At 39.6% G+C, this 22043-nt stretch overlaps 1 protein-coding gene across 3 annotated transcripts in view; it reads left to right on the top strand.

Moving 5' to 3' along the window:
- Positions 1–12681: 12681 nt before the first annotated feature.
- Positions 12682–22043, top strand: part of ZBTB44 (zinc finger and BTB domain containing 44) — a 64285-nt gene continuing 54923 nt past the window's right edge. The window contains exon 1 of one of the 3 annotated variants that reach the window (XM_054579461.1): positions 12682–13198. The gene's annotated coding sequence lies outside the window, so the exon portion shown is untranslated. The remainder of the gene's footprint in view (positions 13199–22043) is intronic. The other 2 variants (XM_054579460.1, XM_054579462.1) reach the window with 2 other exon arrangements.

Raw genomic sequence — 22043 nt, 5'->3', positions numbered from 1 at the left:
GTTATTCAACTCAGTATTTTTTTTTGTGCACAGATTATACAGGCATACTCAGAGATATTGTGGGTTTTGATCCAGACCACCAGAATAAGGCAAGTATCACAATAAAGCAAGTCATGATCTTTTTGGTGGTGCAGGCACTTGCCTTCAGTTTGTAAAAAACACATCTGTGATGCATAATAAAGCAAAGCACAAAAAAGTGAGGTATGCCCATATGGCAAACATTAAGTTAATCTTAGGACAAAAACAATGATGCAAAAGAGACATGGTCCCTGCCTTCATGGAACTTACAGTTCAGTGGAGAAGGCAAATATTAAACAAATTATCACATAAATAACCATAAGTACAAACCACAAGGTGCGCTACAAAGGATAAGGAGAATATGGTGTGAGATATTCTCATTGGAATACCAGTTTAATCTTTCTTAAGAAAACGGTGTGATCCCAGACGAGAAAAAGCTGAAGGAGTTCATCACTACCAAACCCTATTACAAGAAATGTTAAAGGAACTTTTTTAAAAAGAAAAAGAAATCAATAAAAAATATGAATAAGAAAATATTGCAAAGAAAAATATTCTCTGACAAAAGTAAACACATAATAAAAGTAGTCGATCAACCAACACTAAAGCTATTACAAAGGCTAAAAGGCACACACACACACAAAATAAAAATTGACAAAAAAATAACCATGGAGTGGGTGAGTAAAAATGATAGTGATTATAGAATGTGTTCAAAACTGAGCAATCATCAACTTAAAATAGATTACTATAAACATAGCTTGGTATGTAGGAAGCACATGATAACCACAAACCAAAAATCTACAGGAAATATACAAAAAATAGAGAGAAAGGAATCCAAACAACACTACACAGTCGTCAATGTACAAGAGAAGAGAGTATGAGAATAAGAAAGAAACAGATAACTACAAAAACAATCAAAACATAATAAAAGGCAGTAACTACATATCTATCAATAATTACTTTAAATGTAAATGGATTAAATGCTCCAATCAAAAGTTAAATGAAGACTGGTCTGGTACTTAAACGAACAATGAAACGTTACTCAGAGTTAAAAAGTGAATGGAGTCTTACCACTTGCAACAACAGGATGGAGCTGGAGGGTATTGCAATAAGTGAAATAGGTTGGACAAACAAAGACAACTATCACATCATTGATTCCATTAATACATGGAATCTAAAAAAAAAAAAAAAAAAAAAAAAAAAGCAAACCAGGAAAACAGAGGCAAACTCATAGATACGGAGAACAAACTGATGGTTGCCAGATGGAAAGGGGATTCAGGGGCTGGGTGAAAAAGATAAAGAGATTAAGAAGCACAAATTGGTAATTACAAAATAGTCATGGAATATAAAGGACAATTTAGGGAATATAGTCAATAACTTTGCCATAGTGTCTCTCTAACTATAGCACCACCTGTAGCTGGCTGAGATCCATCCCAAGACCAAGGCAAGGTAGGTAAAGAGATCTCCATACCAGTGGTCCAGTGGAAAGGCACGGAGGAAGCAACTGGCTACCAAAGCCACTTGCAAGAGAGCACCCGCTACTGGAGGGGTGAAGAAACCTCATCGTTTCAGGCCTGGTACCACGGCACTCCATGAAATTAGGTGTTATCAGAAATCCTCTCAATGTCTGATTCACTAACTTCCCCTCTAGTGTCTGGAGTGAGAAATTGCTCAGGACTTCAAAACAGATCCACACATCCAGAGTGCAGCTCTTGGTCCTTTGCAGAAGGCAAGTGAGTCCTGACTGGCTGACCTTTTTAAAGACGTAAACCTGTGTGCTGTCCGTGACAAATGTGTAACAATCATACCAAGTAACATCCAGCTAGCACACCGCATATGTGGAGAACATGCTTAAGAATCCACTGTGATGGGAAATGTTTCATTCTTTAAAATAAAAATTGTTTCTTCCTGTTATTGTTGGTTCTGTATGTTAGGTGTATTTTTCCCATGGGGTCAAAACGTACCAAAGTGTATGACTGCAAGTGGAAAATAGGGGACAGAAAACAGGTACTGACAGTTTTTCTGTTTTAATTTATGTATGAATTTTTTAATATAACATAAAGCATTAATGTAAGTCAAAATGTTTCAATGAAACTCAGCAGTTAAACTTTATAACAATTATAAATAAATCTGTTAAATGTTTCCAGACAATGCCAGCATTTGGACATTTTTAACACAAATAAATTTCTTACTGATGGCAAAAAAAAAAATATATATATATATATATAAATAGCTACACATGGTGTCAGGTGGGTGCAAGACTTATTGGGGGAATCACTTTGTAAGGTATATAAGTGTCTGACCTCTATGCTGTACACCTAAAACTAATATCATATTGAATGTCAACTGTAATTGTAAAATAAACATTAAAAAATTAAATTAAGTTTAAACAGAAGAAAACATAAGATTTAGTAAGGGAATAGGAAGTTGCAGAAAGCTTCTCAGGTAGAGGGGTCATGGGCAAAGGCTCTGAAATGTAAAAGATCCTGATGACTTAGGAAATAAAAAAAGATCATGGTAGCTTGAAAATAGTGAGAAAAGGAAGAGGAAAGTGTCATAAAATGAGACTGGAGAATAAGCAGGAAGGGCCTGCTTATTCAGAAACTTGCAAGATGAGTCAGTTACTAAAGATTCAAGATCTTGGAGGTTAGCTTAAGGGTTTTTGATCACGGTGGGAGAGGCTGAATAGGAAAGAAGTAGACAGAGTTGAGAGATATTTAATAAAATGGAAAGCATTCAATATTCATTCTGCTTTCTTACATAAACTAAACCACTAAGTAAGCACATAATTGATGAGGGCCAATTTCCCTTTGTAGAAACATTGCAGCTAATAAATGAAGAATGGGAGAATTGTATCACCATTTTAAGTCTTAATGAATGAGTGGATCCAGGCCTTATTCATCATTAGCAGCCAACATTACAAAAAGAGAGACAAGCACACATTGCATGTCTCCTAATGGAAAAATACACAGCCACCTATGAAGCTATCATGTCAAAAATTAAGTTTTAATATGATAAAGCCTCTAGATCTTACTACCAATTTACAGAAAACACAGGAGAACGAGGGAGCATGTTAAAGTACACCATGGAGACTGTGGCAAAAACTGCAGGACAAATAACCTAGTCCCTTAGATAATGATTTAAAATTACTGAGAAAACAAAGAGAAAAAATAGAGAGCAAACTTAAAAGATATACCAGCCAAACACAATATAGCTCCTCACTGAATCAAACTGTTAAAAAAAAAAAAAAAGTAATATCAAGTCTTCGAACTATGCATACTAACTGGCTATTTTATATTAAAAAATCATTGTTGGTTTTAAATTATGATAATGGTATTCCGGGGTTTTTTATGTTTATCTTTTTTAGAGACAGAAGAAAATGTTTACATATAAAATCATATTATATCTGGGATTTGCCTCAAAATAATATGGGAAGAGGAAAATGAATGTGGAGATGGATGAAGCAGCATTGAACATTGGTTGGATTTTGGCATTTAGGTGATATGTACATGCTTACATTTTTAAAAAGTCTTCTTTCTATTTATTATATGTTTGAAATTATCAAAAATGATCATCAGACTTCTGGTCAAGATGGCAGCATAGGTAAACATGGCTTGTCTCTTCGCCTAACCACATCAAAATTACAACTAAAACATAGGTCAACCATCACTCAGAACCATCATGTATCAAAGTGAATGTAAGTCTGACAACAATGGAATTAAACAAACCATGTCCACCCAGATTAGTAGGAGGGGCACAGATGCACAATGGGCTGGTCCCACACCCACATGTGGTGGGTAAAAAATTGAGAGGGATATCTTGGGAGCAAGAAGTCCCAGCCCCAAACCAGGCCCCCAGCCCAGGGTTCCAGTGCCAGGAAGATAAGTCCCCATAACTTCTGGCTGTTAAAACCAGCTGGGATTAAGTTGGTGGAAGGAACTTCTAGAGTCTCAAGCAGTTCCCCTTAAAGAACCCACACACAGACTTACTCAGACTAACTTTCTCTGCACTGGTAGCAGCTTGAAAGGCACCAGTGGCACACGGGGAGGAACTGAAGTGTCTAGCATCAAGGTGGGAGCTGGAAGACAGCTTTCTCCCAGACAGAAAGGGAGACAGAGGCCATTGTCTCTTTTCTGAGCCATCCCTCAACAGAGCCACAGAAATAGCAGACAGGTGCCATATCTGAGACTTCATCAACCTGGCTAACACCATTTGCCTGGCCCTGGAGATCCCCTGATACTCTGTCCCACCCAACTTATGGGCCTACCTAAACAGTTAACTATAACTTTTCCATATAAATAGCTGCCCTTGGCTCATGCTTTACAACATCCTAAATCCTATCAAACAAACAAGCAACAGCTCGTTTGGGGCCTCAAAGCTCCCAACCCCCATACCTCTTACTAAGTGGCCCCAGATCCGGCCATTAGCAGCAGCCAGCCTAGATTCATCGCTTGGCTTTGCCTGGAAATCTCCAAGCCAAGCACAAGTAGCAGCCATCTCAGATTACTTTATAGAGCACGGGGGTGGCGATTGACCTTGGTCTGTACCACCCAAAAAACCTGAGCCAGTGCACACAGTAAATAGCTACAGACCACGTCAGAGCACCATCACTCTGCCCCTGCACAGCTGATCCTCCGTAGAGGGTGGAGGGTGGTGGTCAGGAGTCACAGCCAGTCCTTGCAGCTGACTTGCCTGTGTAAATCTCTCCCATTGACCTGCCAACAGCAATCAAGGCTCAACTACAAGAGGAGGGTGTACTCAGCTCACACAGAGAGCACACCTCAAGTACCCAGCTTGGGTAAGAGGGGAGGCTGTACCACTGGTCCCTACAGGACACCTACTACATTAGGTCATGCTACCAAGACAGGGAGTCATGGCAGCTCTACCTAATACATAGAAACAAAAACAGGAAGACCACCAAAATAAGGGGACAAAGAAACATGGCCCAAATGAAAGAACAGATCAAAACTCCAGAAAAAGAACTAAACAAAATGGAGATAAGCAATCTATCAGATGCAGAGTTCAAAACAGTGGTTGTAAGGATGCTCAAGGAACTTGGTGAGGACCTCAACAACATAAAACAGGTCCAATCAGACATGAAGGAAAGACTACTTGAAATTAAAAAACAATTTACAGGGAAACAACAGTAGAATGGATGAAGCTGAGAATCAAATCAATGATTTGGAACATAAAGAAGCAAAAAAAACAACCAAGCAGAAAAGCAAGAAGAAAAAAGAATCCAAAAAAATGAAAATGTTCCAGAGTTGTTCCAAGATGCACATCACAGGGGTACCAGAAGGGGAAGAGAGCAAGCAAGAAATTGGAAATCTATTTGTAAAAATAATGAAAGACAAATTCCCTTATTTGGTGAAGGAAATAGACATGCAAGTTCAGGAAGCACAGAATACACCAATCAATATGGATGCAAAGAGGCCTACTCCAAGACACATCATTATGAATATGCAGAAGGTTACAGGTAAAGAGACAATCTTAAAAGCAGCAAGAGAAAAGCAGTCAGTTACCTACAGCAGGGGTTCCCATAACACTGTCAGCTGATTTCTCAAAAGAAGCTTTGCAGGATAGAAGAGACTGGCAAGGAATATTCAAACTCATGAAAAGCAGGGACCTACAGCTAAGACTGCTCCACCCAGCAAAGATATCATTTAGAATTGAAGGACAGACAAAGAGCTTCTCGGACAAGAAAAAAACTAAAGGAGTTCATCATCACCAGACCAGTATTATATGAAATGTTAAAGGGGCTCACTTAATAAAAAAGATCAAAACTATGAACAATAAAATGGCAATAAACCCATATCCATCAATAATTGAATCTAAAAAAACAAACTAAGCAAACAGGAAGGACAGAGACAGAATCATGGATACAGAGAGCATTTGATGGCTGCCAGACTGGAGTGGGTGTGGGGGGATGGATGAAGAGGTGAGGGGATTTAGAAGTACAAATAGGTAGTTACAGAATAGCCATGGGGATGTAAAGTACAGTACAGGAAATGGAGTGGCCAAAGAACTGATACGCATGACCCATGGACATGAACAATGGTTGGGGATCGCCTGAGGGAGTGTGGGGTGCTGGGTGGAGAGGGGCAAAGGGGAAAAAATTAGGACAACTGTAATAGAATAATAAATAAAATATAATTTTTTTATAAAAGAAATTCTCCACAGTAAAAAGGTTGTTTTTTAAAAGAAATTTGAAATGTAAAATGGAGATAAGTTAATAAAAAATTGGATACCTGGCAAGGATAATGGTGAGGGATGACCCCAGATCTAAAGTGGAACCTTTCCATGACTTACAAAATGATAAGCATGAACCATGTTTACAAAAGAAGGCCATTAATCTATTTCGGCCTTGTTGAGTCTGAGATATTTGGAGACAACCAAGCAAAGTAGAGGCAGTTATATGGGTAGATCTGGAGCTGGGTAGAGACATCTGGGCTAGTGGTATACATTTAAGAATCAATAGCTTGCAGAGTTCATGTGAGTCAATGGGATTGCCTGGCATTGGTTCTCAAATTTGAGCATGAATCCAAATTACATGGGGAACTTATTCAAATGCAAATCACTAGGCCCCAACCCCAGAGCTTCTAATTCATGGGTCTAGATATGACGTAGAAATTTACATTTCTAACAATTTGACAGGTGACACTGAGCTTCAAGTTGCAGGAAGTGCCCAATGAGATCAAATGCTGCTCAGAAGTCCAGTAGGATAAGGGTGAAACGTATTCTTTAGATCAGCAAATTAGAAGAGAAGATAGAAGAATTTGGTGACTTTAAGGAGATACATTTAGGTAGAGCGAAGGGAAAAATCAAATTAGAGGAATTGAAAAGAAGATGCAAAAATAAAGAAACGTAACAGTTTTGAGAAGTTTGGCTGTAAATCCTATAAAGGGGAAGAAAAATAGCATTGTGGCTGGTGGGGGGGTGGGGCTGAAGGCAGACAGAAGCAATAAGATCAAATCCCTGAGATCAAACCGCTGCCCTTTTCCTTTAAATTAAAATATACGCATATGCTCTTGCTAGGTAGCTAAGTTGGCTAGAGAACTGTTCTTATATGCCAAGTTTAGGAGTTTGATCCCTGGTCAGGGCACATACAAGACCCAACCAATGAAGGCCTAAATAAGTGGGACAAGGTGGGGCAACAAACCAATGTTTCTCTCTTTCTCTCTCTCTCCACTCCCCTTCCTCTCTGTCTAAAATAAATAAATTAAATTAAATAAACCACCAATTCCCCTTCTGAAAATGAGTTGTATTTCAATAGTTACATCTTTAAAATCTAGAGTTTTCAAAAATCAAAGCAGGAACTTTAATCTTGGATATTCCAGCACCTTGCACAGGAATGGGTAAGTTTATTGGAGTACAATCTTCTTCCCTGAAGTCACAGGTCTTGGGAATCTGCCATTCTACGAGCTGATGAAATTTGCTTCCACCTTCATTGATTTCATCATTGACTCATCCATCCATTAAACATTCACCAAATACCTATTTTGTGCTAGACACTGTGCTAGGCTCTGGAATTACAGTGATGACTGAGAAAAAGAGTCAATAGAATTACAGTGGTTATTAGGAGAGTGTTAGAAAACTGCAGGGAGCTCTCAGAATATACACACAGGATCTAACGTAATCTGGGGAATCAGGGGAAGGTGGTCTTGAATGAGAGATGGCCAAGAGGAGATCTGAATTCCATCTATTCGAAAGGCCCAGAATCAGCAAATCTGTAGTGACAAAAAAAGTAGATAGATTAGTGGCTGCCTAGGGCTAAGAAATTGGGGGTGAGGGGACTGCTGATGTGTGTGTGTTTCTTTTTGGAATGATGAGTGTTTTCAAAAACGTCTTGTGGCGATGGTTGCACAATTCTGTGAGTACACTAAAAGCCATTGACTTGTATACTTTTTTAAATGAGTGAATTCTATGGTATTTGAATTGTATCAATAAAGTTCATATATTTATAAATATATACTGACTATTGAGAGGAATTAGCGAAGGAATGAACTATTTTTTAACAGGAAATATGTGCATTGGAGGAAAGAGAGTGGAATTTTTTTTTTTAGATTTTTATTTATTTATTTTTAGAGAGAGGAGAAAGAGAGGAAGAGAAACATTGATGTATGAGAGATACATCTATGGGTTGCCTCTTACGCGCCCCCAACTGGGGACCAGGCCTGAGACCCAGGTGTGTGCTCTGACTGGGAATCGAACCAGGAACCCTTCGGTTCGCAAGCCAGCATTCAATCCACTTAGCCATACCAGCCAGGGCAAGAGTGGCATTTTAGATGTGGAAAAAAAACACAAAACACGCACACCCTGGGACTGGCATGTTCTTTGAAAGAGTATAATGAGAGGTGAAGTTGAAGCTAGGGAAAGGACCCAGATTGTGTACTGTTGTGAGAGCTATGCTAAAGGTTTGGGACTTTATCTTAAAAACAATAGGAAGCCATTGTTGTGTGATATCATTGTTACTGGAAAGGGGACCTGGCCCGGAACAGGTTTGCCTAGGGCAGGCTGGTAGTGTGTGGGCTCTTGACTTCATGTAGAAAATGTTTAACAACAGAAGTCCAGATGATTTTTGAAGGTACAATTATTAAAGCTGGGGACAGTGAAACAGGCAAGAACTTGGGGTAATGGAAACTACAGGAAAGCTTAGAGGGACTGCCTTGGCTCTCTGGAAATGTTATAGAAAAAAAGTGAGCCTAGGCAGGGCTGCTTTAGCTCACTAGAAGTCAGAGAAAAAGGGGCTTTGGAGAAGGGTTCAGGGGGTTGGCCCAGGACGAACATTGCTGCCCTGGTTGCAAGTCTCCTGGGGACCCTTAGGGTTTAGTAGACACAAGCCCTTCGGGGAAGAAGATGGGGAGGGGTAAGAGAAAGGGGTGTTTGCTCCTGGAAGGAGCACTTGCTCTGGGACCTTTGTTTTGAGGAGTTTTAAAGGCTGGGTTTAGGGGAGATCTTGGGAAGGATCTCAATAAAATATTTATCAGCTTCATGTTGGTGTTCTGAAGTGAAATTTATTCCCTTAACTTCATCTTTTCTTGGGTGTGGTTAGCAAATGGCACTATTTGGATTTCCACTATCCATCTCCCTGAGTCAGGTGATTTAAGCTATTTACCCTCTGATTGGGGAAGAGAGGTGGAAACCATTTATTCTTAAGTGTCCTTGGTTTAGGGAAGATAGGATTACTAGATGCCTGCTTGTTTAACTGTCTGTTTCCCTGTTCTGCTTGTCCTGGCTTACTAGTCTGTCTCATTATGGCCATGCATTATAGCTCTGGCTACCACATACAGAGAAGAGAAGGGAGAGTATATTTGGGAAACTGGAAAAGTGACATTTCAATTCTCCAGGCACAAGCCATTGGTGTCTTCGATTAGGATGGTGGCAATAGCAATGGACAAACTCAGTGGGATTTGTTGATGGATTGGAATTGAGAGGTAGCAGAATGAAGCAGTGAAGCTGACTTGCTCACCTGGGTGGATGATAACATGGGAATACTAGAAGAGGTGTAAATGTTTTTTTGCAGGGGGACCGGGTTAATTTTTTTAAATATAGTTGGAATGATCTAATGAGGGAGCAGGGATGATCGGTGTAGTAAGGGGCTCTTTTCCATTGAATTTTTCGAGTCAGACTAGATAGAGATCTTTCTGTTGAATAGAAAGCATTCTTGCTCTAAAATGTTGTGAACTAAATAGCAAAGTTCCCATTCAGCTCTAATAGTCTATCACAAGAAAGTGACTTTATAATTGGTTTTTGGTTTTTTTTTTTTTTGCTATAATTTGGTCCCCCAAAAGTTCATGGCTGAAATAAAACTGTATTTGCCTGGAATTTGAATTCTTTAGAATCATCCACACCAGGTTAGTAATTAAAGGTTCCTAATACTGTGTATGTTTGTTTTACCTGTGTGCAGGATTTGGTTTCATAAAATTCTCCCAGCAATACAATTTAATTTAGTTTCAAAGAAATGTACATGTATTTCACTTACCTAAAGACAAGTCTTTACTAGCCCAGGAAGAAAAAGGTGGGAAGCTACAGAAGCCATAGACTGACCCTGCCCAAAGCCAAAACAGAGAAGAAGGCTCCTACATAGTTCATCTTTGTTGGGTTTTTTTTTTCCTCCCACACCAGCTCCAAGAATCTAGCACTGTGTCCTAAGGGCCCAACCATTTCTTGTTTGATTCTCCGGACCTGGGGTGGGGAGTAGGGGCAGGTAAGAGGATGATAACATTTGAAAATATAACGTGAAAAATAGAAAAGCACAAAAGGGAGAAAAGGGAGAAGAGACAAGAGAACGATTTAAGGAAGGCCATTTTTTTGTATCAGCACTGCTAGTCTTGACAGGAAGGGAGATGCCATTTCAGTCCCTTGCCTAATGGTCTTTTACTGACTGTCCTATTAAATGCCCTGGGGGAGGCAGAGAGGATTAGCTTGACCTCTGTTAAATAGAAAACCACAGGTCTAAAGTGGAGTCATTTGGGCTAAAGTCCATGACTTCACACTCAGATTTCATTCCTGACCCAATAGCAGTTTCAACCTTTTTCAGGAATGCGGTCTTAGTCTATCACCTGGGCCTATTCCCTCCCCCAAAGGAAGGTGAGGTAATCTGCCTGATGAAACCTCCTGCTTTCACCTAAGGAAAGGTAACCTTGCCTGAGACAATCCTTTCTTTTGTTTGGCTACTAACTTTCTTGTTCAGGCCAATTCTGTCAATGGAAGCTGTACTTCCATACTGTATGGAAAACCTTGCTAGATGGAATGCTCCATAAAGCCAATTAGATCTTCAGATTTACTTGATTGAATTTTTCTTTTTTTTTTTAAGTTGACTTCTTTGATTAACTGACAGCCATCCGCAGACAGCGGAGAAGTCCAGACCACTGCCTGTATATTGAATTGGAATCCCGAAGGTAGGGAAGGAAGCGAATCTCTCATTATGAGCCATCGAATGGATAGAGGGGGCGACAAGAAGAAATCAAAGGGAAGAACTGGGCAAGAGCGGCACTGGCGAGTGGGTGGCCTGCTAGGGCTCCGACGAATCAATGTTGAATCTATTCCTAACTGCGTGTTAACTGAATTTTTGTTCTTTGTCATTACTTTGTTCCCATCCTGATTCCTCCCCAGTGTTCACCTTGTGCATCCTACACTCTTTAACACACCCCCTCCCACGGCTTCAAGCCCCTTCCTGAGCCTTGCTCTCCTAGGGTAAATGTTCTGCCTTCTTTTGTTCCCCTTCTTCAAATCTCAGGACAAAACTTTCTGGGCCTATTTACATCTTTCTGGTTTTCCTAAACTTTGAAATGGGAATAATAAAAATGATGGTGGGAAAAATAGTAAAACCTATGTATTACAGTTGCTGTGAGAATTAAATATTATATACACTTGAAAATGTGTTGGAAACTGCAGAGGACTATAAAATTAGACGTTTTTTTTTCTAAAGTGATTTCAGTTGTTAGAATTTGGGTGCTAGGGTCCTGGGCTGATAGTGTCTCAGGGAGAGGATTAATGTCAGATGGTACCCAGAAAACTCCATTTTTCTTTCACTGGAAGTCAGCTCACCTTGCCCAAAGGACTTTGAAGAGAAGTCTTTCTGTTCAAAAGCTGGAGGTGTGGGAAAATCAAGTATGCAAATACAAAGCGCCCGGGGCCTCCCGGCCCCAAACCCCACTCTACCTCCAGGCACCTTCACCTGGGGGCATTTCCGCCCTCTACCTTGAGGGCCCTTCTTTACCACCTGATCTTGATCCTGAGCGCGCGCCTACCAGGCTTGGGTAAGCTAAGAATGGGGGTCCTGGGAGTTTTAACTCTTTACACGATTTTGCAGTTGACCAAGAACTCTAAAACCCCCCTAGGCAGTACCCCCTCTTCGGGATGCCCACACACTCCCCCCGCCGAAAGGCCAGGGAAGTGCTGGTGTAATAAAAAGTGATATTAAACGCCGTGGAAAGATTAGGCGTGGTTTTTTGCTGCAGCTCTGTGTCCTGTGTTGGGGGAAGGGACAGAATTAGGATTCGATTTCTCCGGTTATTTCAGAACACCACGTTTCGCCAGGACGTCCAGGGAAATGCTAGAGCAATTACAGGGCACTGAAAGGATGCTAGGAAAGGATGCAAAGGAAGTGGAACCCTCACCTCTCTGGGGGCCCCTCTTGGCAGGCCACTTTCCAAGTGTGAAGTATGGGCGGATTACCAGCTCACCGAAATGGTCTAGGGTGTTCCGGTTTCAGCCCCGCTACAGAAACCACTCGAGAAAACAGAGGAGTTCCTTTCGTTTTTAGTTCAAAGGGGGGTAAAAAATGCAAGCGTGAGCCATGCCCAGAAATGCTTCTGTCGTGTACGCGGGAAGCGGGCTGAGGGAAAAACTAGAGGAAAAACAAACTGGGCAGAGCCTATGCAGCATATACTGTAAAACTGCACGTGTGCACGTACGGAAAGGTGCTCACAGTGTCAAAACCCAGAAGTGTAAGCAGAATGAGTCGCCCACAGTTCAAGTCCGGTGGACCGCAAGCCTCTTTCTGCGCTTGCGCCAAAATTGTGGGGTTTCCTTACCCCCCCGGCCACCCGCCCATCCCCGCTGCGCCCCGCCCCCGAGCTCGCTCTGCCCCGCCCACTTCCCCTCCCCTTTCCAGCCCTGCCGCTGGCGCAGAGCATTGTGGGACACAAACAAAGTGCCCCCAAACAGGCTGGAGTGAGCGGAGCGGCAACGGCGGCGGCGCCGTCCCGCACGCGCGCGGCGGCGGCTCCCTCCCAACCTCCCCCTCCCCTCCCCTCACTCCCCTTCCCCTTTCCCCCCCCAGCCAGGAAAACGCGAGCCGTCGCCGCGCTCCCTAAACCGCCGCCTGCCTTCGGCCAACCGCCCCCAACGGCCGTCCCCTCGCTCCTCCCCTTGGGCTCCTCCGAGCGCCACGGGCGCTTTCCTCCGTCCGCTTCGCACTCTCCCGCCTCGCGGGCACGTTGCCGCTGTGTGCCGCCATGCCCCAGCCGCGGGCTGTTCACGGGCCTAGGCGCGGCGGCCCGAGATAGGGTCCCCTCAGCCTCCCGGGGGAGGAGAGAGGCCGCGAGCCGCGCGCTCCGCCCCCTCCCCCTGGGCTGTCGCCGCCGCCGCCGCCGCCACCGCCACCTCGCCGCCTCAGCCTGGCGGGGAGGAGGAGGAGGAGCGCCAGGCCTCCGGTCCCCCGCGCCGCCGCCCGCAGGTAATGGGGAGGGGAGGGCTCCGAGGGGGCCGCGGCCGGCTGCAGCTGGTCGCCTATGCCCTCGGGGTGCTCCTGCCCAGGGGCGGGCACTGTGCGCCCCCCATCGGGGTGCTGGACGAAAGGAAAGCCTAGGCTGGTCACCCCATCTGCTCCGGGAGACACCCCACAGGGTCCCCTCAGTGGCATTTAATCCTTCTGGGAGGAGACTGGCCTTGGGCCCCGCAGTTGAGGAGAAATTACCCCGCTCTTCCCGGGCCGTGCACGTCGTTCGCACGCCCATTTGCCCAACACCCTAACCAGGGAAGGCGGAGGTGTTACCTCCTCTCACCTGGGCGGGCCGGGAGCCCGGACCCGACTGCTTTTTACCTCTAGTCCCCTGCTGCTCTTTCTCGGGGACTGGAAAGGAAAGGAATGGCACTTCTTAAAAAAGGCAAAGAGGCGATCGCCTGTTTTTCCTCCCTACCTGAGGATCACTCAGCATCTGGTCCTTCTCTGCTGGCCTAACCAGAACAGGGGCTACCAAGTGAAATAGGCGATAAGTACGTTAGACCTGGCGAAAGGAAATTAGTCACCTCCTTGTGAGTTATGTGAATCTTAACCAGAATTTAGGATGAAGCCCGAATGATTGTGGACTTTATTGGAACTTACAAACATGAAGGCAAACCTTAATTTGTTTTTTCAGTGTATAGGTAGGTAAGTAGATCGGTTGCGCTCAGGAGAAAAATCCTCTTAACTTCCAGTTATCTTATTACTGTTTTATTCGGATATAGGCTAATACCAGAAGCAAACTTCACAATTTGATGGCAAATAGTTGGGATAGGTAGAGATTGTTTTGTTTTTTCTATGGTTGTCTAGGGTTTCAGTTGGAGTGATTGGATTTAAAAAGTATATTATGTAAATCTTGGTTTCCTCCATTACCTCATGCTGACTGCCAATGGATTTTTAATTTTACCTAATGTAGTTTCTTATCATATAATGTGAATATAATGAAAGGAATGTTTTCCTGTAGTTTTGTACTTTAGGATGATTGCATTCGTTAATTATGAAAACTAGGTTTACTTATTATTGCAACGCTGTTAGGTATTTGCATATGTGATCTTACTTAACTCTGAGAACAACCCAACGATTTAAATATTATCACTTGAGTTTTATAGATGAGACACAAACTTAAATCATACTAAGTAACTTGCCTTAGGCCACACAACTAGTTAAGTAATAGAGGTGAGATTTGTGCTCAGATATAATTCCAGTGTAGGTGTGTTTTCTACTGTACGTCTCCGTACAGGTACACTTTATTTTAAACTTTATTATGAAAAATTTCGGTCTTACGGGAGTTGAGAAAACAATACAATGAATATTCCAGTACCTAGATTCAGTGATAAACAGTTTGCCATATTTTTCCTCTCCTCCCTCTCTCTATGTGTCTGTGTGTGCTACCATTTAAGAGCAAGTTGCAAACATCATGACACTCAAATACTGCAGCTTGCATTTACTAAAAATAAGCACATTCTCCTACTAATCCCAATGATGAACATATGTAAATCTTTTAGTATTTCAAACTCTTTGGGAACCTCCCCTTCCCCCCTCCCCACCCCAACTGTATTCAGGCAAGATCCATGCACTGCATTTGGTGATTATTCGTTTTTTAAAAAAGAATAATACACATCCTTTTTTTCTGACAATTTACCAAATTAATTGTCTTATAGAAATGTCCCCACATTCTGAACTTGTCTGTTTCCTCATAGTGTCATTTAATTTATTCCTCTATCCCCCTGAATTTCCTGTTACTGGAAGTTAGGTCTAAAGAAAAGCTTCATTAGCTTCAAGTTAAACTTTCTTTGGCAACAATATTTATTGGTGAAGCTATGTACTTGCGTTGCATCATAGAGGAGGTACATAATATCAGCTTGCTACTCTATCAATTATGCTAAATGTGACCACTTGCTTAAAGTGGTGACTACAGAGATACAGTATTACAAAGGTATAGTTTGCTTGTTCATGATTTGTATGTGATCTTAAGGTAGTACTTTAACACCAAGCAAATGTCCTGTTTCTACCTTTTGCTTGGTGATTTTAGCACCCATTGATGACTCTATATCAGTTATTTTACTGGAGATTTTCTGTAAAAAAAAAAGAGTTTCTTCATTAACCTGGAGTGAGCTAAAGTTTTAGAAATACAGAGCAAATGTTTAATTTCTTCTCTTTCATTAGCAATATTCAGAATAAAGAGCTGAGGAAACAAGCACCCCAATGGTGGCAAGTGAGATTTTTTCCCCTCTTTTTTATGGGATACCACTATAGGCTCATGATTCAGCTTATTTATTCAATTTGTGTGTAACCATCATAGTCATTTTTCTTTTTGGTGATCAAACTGTCCCAAGCTTGGACAGTAGGACCCCTTTCAAGCTGGCCCCTGTGTCTTTTTAATAGTCCTTGCCATTAGTCTTGGAGTGCTTTTTGGCACAAATTATCCCAGGCTTGCCTTGTTAGTTTCTTTGTTCTAGATCTGGAATGGGCTGTTTATCTAAGGAGTCTTGGTTCTCATTAGTGAGAAATGGTATGTAGAAACCAAGATCTGGGTTTTTGGCATAGTCATCGCTGCTAGAGTGTCAGTGCTTTTAGATCCTTTCAGAGAAAAAAACTAAAATTGGTGTTTTACTTGCTTGCACAGTCATAAATTCATAGTGATATATCCAATTCAAATTTTGCATTGCAGACTTCTCCTTAACTTCTAGGATTCTACAGTTGTCTCTTAGATGAAAATCTTGGTTCCTAATAAAATTAACACACTTGCTTTATCCTGTGTAAAATCACTTTAAAATTACCATACCAACATTATTACTATCAGTAAACTTCTAAGTAAAGTTTAAGATTTTTTTTGCATTTTTTTGTCCTTAGAATTACTGTAAGAAGGATGTATAATCAGATTATTTACTGTGTTCAGAAGTCACTTGAAAATATTTTTCTCTAGTCATGCTGTGGTTCATTGGTTTTATTTTATTTTAGGGTTTTTAATTTTATTTTTGAATATGTAAAATATATACATGGTTCAAAAGTCAAAATAAGGTTATAAAAATATGCCTAAAAAAGCCTCACCCAAATTAGTTTCTAAAATAGAGTATTCTTAACCTCTGTCATACCTTTTAAAAGCTAATATATTCTCATATATCCTAACTGCAGAAAGATTAGCACCAGACAAATGTTATTTAATTGAAGCATTATAAGAGTACTACTTTTAAAATTGCAGTTAGATTCTGATTCCTCTGGCAAAGAAAAAACATTAAGACTAATCTGTAGAGGTGAGCAGAGAAGTAGACTTCAAACCTATTTTTACAAGTTTTTCATGAAAATCATGTGTTTAAAGAGGCACGTAGGTGGTAGAAGTTTTATGGATCTGTTTGGTTTGGGCAAAATTTGATAGAAATTATATTTATGTCTTCAAATGGGAGTTTAAGAGCAACGGTTGTCGAAAAGTAGACGGCGCGGTTAGGCAGTTTGTCAGCTGCCTGTGACTGGGTGCTGAAAAGGAAAAGATGTGTATTTCACTGTCTACGCTACCATGGCTTTTAGTTAGAGAGAGGACATCAATTTCCTTTAAGAAGTCCACTGGGAAAATGGAGAGTACACGTCCTTTGGACCCACTCACCCTCATTGTCTTTAATCTTAGCAAAAATAGACAACCTAAGGTTATTAGAACCCAGAGATGATGAAAAAAAGGCCACAAACAGGAGCATAGGTGTGTATAACTACAGAGCAGCTGGACCCTTTGTGGTAGGTTGAATGGACTAAATACAGTGATGATGATGATTACTAACTTTTTTTGAGCCCTTTCAAAAAGCCGGTGCTACGTTAAACATTTTATACATCATCTCACTTAAATCTCACGTTAACCCATTGGTATTGCTGTTAGTATCTTATTTAGCAAGTAAGAGGATACTTATACCCAGCTTTCAAACTCAAGTCTGTTGGTCTTCAGAGTTAGCGCTTAATTACTTTGCTACAGCTGACAACTACATATAACACGTCGTAAAAGTGAATATATTTTCATTCACCATGAGTTAAACTACATGACTCATTTTTGTCCTATAGCAACACTGAAGATCGCCTGCCAAGAGCCCCACATGTTTGTCCTGTCTATTATATCAGACTTTGCTTCAGAAACCACATTTAGATAGCATTTTAATGGGCATTTAAAAAGTAAGAACATCAAAAATCAAGATGGATTGATGGATGGATAAATATATGATAAAACAAGTGTAATAGAATGTTACTGGTAGAATCTAGATTTGGCTATTTAGACATTTAACTGTAAAATTTTTTATAATAAAATGTTGGCATGATTAAAAATAATTTTTATTTTAATACATTATTGACAGTTGTATGAAAACCAATAAAATGCTATATCCTCTATGTTTACAATGGTCTTCTTAAACTTTCAGTAAGTCTTCCTGGTCTTGTAAAGTATAAAAATGTTTTATCACTGAAAATGGCCAAGCATCAAAGACTATTGTAAAAGAGTTTCTTTTATTAGTTAGAAGTTTCCTAATTAATTATGTTCTTTGCAATTATAATTTTAAACTATTTTAATAAATATTACATACATTGTGTATGTATGTGTGACACACACACGCACCCTGTCGTTTTCTGCTATTTTGTACTGCAGTTGAGCATTTTCTTTAGATAAGCTTTAAGGGCTGTTTTTACTTTAAATACCAGCACATTCATAACTGAAACAGATAGTTTTTCATGTACCTCAGAATGATCACTTGAAATTTATCCCCTTAAGCAAAAAGCTACACTAGTTTTTCTTTGTTCTTTTTTTTATTATTAAATTTATTGGGGTGACATTGATTTGCTTTGTTCTTTATATTAGAAATACTTCTCCCCATTTTTGTCAGTGAACAGGAAATCTCTAAACAGGATCTAAAATAATGATTATATGTATGCCTTTAAAAATATAAAGATATATTAGATTTATATTACATTCCTGCTTGAAGGGCACATTGAGTATTACATTAATTTCTTCACTAACGTTATTATTAGTGCCAAGGGTGACCTTAGCCAGCACATTTTTACATAAATGATCCTGGAATAAATCACTAACTTGTATCATTGTCATATTTCACATTGATAATTCTGTCTTATAAGAGTGAAAAACAGTTGATGAAACTTGTATTTCACTCTTCTTGGAGAACATCTTTTCTCCACATTAAAATTTCTTCCATTTTAATAATTTTCTTGCATAGCTTTAAAAAAAACCCTGAAAGGTACAAATGTTTGATACCCAGCTGGTTTGCAACTTCAATATCCTTTATTGCTATCCTTCTACAGCTATTAAATTGTATATTTATGTTGGTGCATTTTGTTACTCATTTGTTTTTGATAGTTGTGATGTATTCAGTATAACTACAAACATCTTGGGATAGAATATAACCAAGATCATGAATCTCTGGAATCAGGGTTTTGTAGAACTACTACCTTCTGGCTTCTGAAGCAACTTCAGATAATCCCTTTTTAAAGTGATTTTTTTCTTTAATTCAGTTCTTAACCTGCTAAATATTTGATCTTAGCCTACTCTTACTAAGTAAGTATATTTAATACTACCCACTATTAAATATTTTATTTGTGCTCTTTTGTAATATTGGGAAATTCTTTGGTCCAAACAAAAAAAATGAAAGGGTTTTTGGATACTCAGGCATACTTTGCTTCCATTTCATTTCTCTCTCTTATTGGTATTTACTGGTTGTGTACCTGTAATCATCCACTTTTACCTTTTTCTCATTTCTACATGATGACTCCTTTGAGTTTTACTTTTCCTACTCTTTGCTTTTCATCCTTTCTGCTTTGGATTTTCCAGCACTGCTCATTTCCTTTTTGTGGCTTTCCATTATTGTATGAGGACAGTTTCTTTTATCTTTGGTACCTTTTCTGGGCAATATAAAACTATACAAACCATACTTCTATCAGAATTATTTCTCTTTACAAGGATCACTACCTCTCTCTGATTTTTTTGGCCCACCTGGTACTGTATGTTTTCTTTTTCTTTGAACTAGGTTTCTTGAACTAGGTTTACTTAGCTTTACTTTAAGAGACAGTATAGCTGAGCATGCCATCTGAGGTCAAATCTTAACTCATAGTTACTAATTGTGCAGACTTCAGTTAGTTCCTTAATTTCTCTGCACTTCATTTTCCTTATTGGTAAAATAAAGATACCAAGTAATACCTTTGTCAAAAGGTATGAAAATTAAATTATGTAATATGTAAAAAAAAGTACTTTAAAAAAAATACCTGGTACATATTAAGTACTATTTGTTGTATTGGTTGTTTTTTTTTTAGAGAGAGAGAGAGAGAGAGAAAGAGACATCTATTTGTTGTCCACTTATTTATACATTCATTGATTGATTCCTGTATGTGCTCTGATTGAGGATCAAACCCACAACTTTGGTGTATGGCAACAACACCCTAAACAATTGAGCTACTCGGCCAGGTCTGAGTGCTAATATAATATTATTAAATAATTATAGTTTTTTAGAAACTAATTCAAAGCCACTGATTTTTTTTGACAGTTTATTGAGATAGAGCTCAAAAACCATAGATTATTGCCTCTACAAATTTGTGTCCTCAGTTTCAGTTGGGTCTTCAGTGGCTCCTAGCCATTCTTTTTTGTATTTCCTCCACACATACTTGTTTCATTTTCCTCAAAATTCTGTATCTCCTCTCTTCTCAACAGCCTTCCGCTACCTATAACGTAAAAGAGAAATAAAAGCCAAAACTATTAGGCAAGAACAAGTATTGCTTTTTACCACCCATCTATAAACTTAACTGTAACTGCACCCTTTCTTTTCTCTTTTTCCTGTCACTGGGTGTATCACTGTTAAGGCCAGTTCTTTCCCTTGTGCACTGAATCCGGGTCATTTTTACCTCCCCAGAGACGTTATGTTATCTGTTATCACCTGTTCCTGTATTTTTAACTTTTCCTCCTTTTCTTGAGTTTTTCCCACAACAATCAAAACATTCTCTGTATATTTATTTTACCACAGTTTAAAAAAAAATTTCGGGGTGGGGGGAAATTGTCTAGTAGCCCCCATTTTATAAAAATACCAGGATCCTCTTGAGGCCTTACTTCCCTCCAGCTTACCCTTTGCTCTATCTTTAGAACCAAACTTCTTGAAGTTGAATTGTCTGTACTTACAATTTTCACTTACTCATTTCTGTATACTCTTCAGCTTTGCCTGTTGCAATCTTGCATCTGACTCTGTTGTCTCTTCCTTATGTGCTATTATCATAAAGTCATCAGCGACTCTTGTAGCTAAATTAAATAGGTTTTGGTTTAGATCTTATATGACCTTATATGATCTTATATGACCCTGTCAACCACTCCTTGAAATATTTTACACCCTTGGTTTTTGGAACATTCTGCCATCCTGGTCATTTTGTGTATCTCTTTTCCCAGGTTTTCCTTCTGCTTCTCCCCACCCCACCCCGCCAGCCCCTTTTTTCCCCCTTCTTTTTTTCCTTGCTTAATCTAGCTAAAAGTTTATCAATTTTGCTTATCTCATGAGAGAAACAAGTTTTTATTCTATTTATTTTGGGTTTTTCTTTTTTCCTAGTTTCTTAAGGTAAAAGAGTAGGCCACTGATTTTTTTTTTGTTCTAATAAAACTTTTTTTTTTGTGAAAACAGGAGGTGGATTGGACCATTGATTTTTTTTTTTTTTTTTTTTTTAAATCCTCACCCAAGGATATGCTTAGTGATGGGGGGTAGGGAGGGGACATCAGTAGGTTGCCTCCAGTACACGCCCTGACCAGAGATCCAACCCACAACTGTTTTGGTGCAGGGTGCGATGTTCCAAAAAACTGACCCACCCAACCAGGACAATTTTTTTTCCTTAATTGTAGGGAAATACATGTTAAAATTTTACCACCTTAACCATTTTTAAGTGTACAGTTCAGTGGCATAAAGTACATTCACTTGATTAGGCAACTATCACTACCATCCATCTCCAGAACTTTTTTCATCTTGCAAAACTATACTGTACCTATTAAACAATAATCATGGCCCTTTCCCCTAATCCCTGGCAGCCACCCTTCCACTTTCTGTCCCTGTGATTTTGACTCTCTAGGAACATCATATAATTGGAATCAGACAGTATTTGTCTTTTTGTGATTGGCTTGCTTTACTTACCTTAATGTTCTCAAAATTCATTCGTATCTCAGTGCATATCAAAATTTACATTTTAAAGCTAAATGATATTCCGTTGTATGGTATATACCACATTTTGTTTATCCATTTATCTGTTGGTGGCTATTTTGAGTAATGCTCCTATGAACATTTGTGTACCCAGTAGACATTCATGTGCCTATTTTCAATCCTTTGGTAAATATACCCAGAAGTACAACTGCTGGATCATGATAGTTCTACTTTTAATTATGAAAGGAACCAGCGTACTCTTCTCCATAGTTTCTACACTTACATTCCCATTAACAGTACACAGAATTTCGTTTCTCCACATCCTTGCTAACACTTGTTATTTTCTCTTTTTTGATGGTAGCCATCCCTACCAGTGAGGGGGGTGGCAAGTAGTTGATTTTTAGAACTTCTTTCCATTTATTCACATATATATAAATTTTATTCTAAACACTGCTTTAGCTGCATTCCACAAATGCTGATAATGTATTTTCAATACAACTCAGTTAAAAATACTTAATATCTTGTTGATTCCTTCATCAACCTATGGATTACTTAGAAGTATATTTTGTTTCAAATAATTGGAGTTTCCTTGATAACTCATTAATTTTTAATTCTTTTATTATGAGAAAATGTACTCTATGTACATTAATTCCATT

This window comes from Pteronotus mesoamericanus, unplaced genomic scaffold (assembly GCF_021234165.1).
Source record: "Pteronotus mesoamericanus isolate MK-2021 breed Mesoamerican mustached bat unplaced genomic scaffold, CSHL_Meso_final contig_53, whole genome shotgun sequence".
Classification (NCBI taxonomy): Eukaryota; Metazoa; Chordata; class Mammalia; order Chiroptera; family Mormoopidae; genus Pteronotus; species Pteronotus mesoamericanus.
The sequence above is the reverse complement of the archived record's forward strand: the minus strand, read 5'-3'. Positions and strand labels throughout refer to the sequence as shown.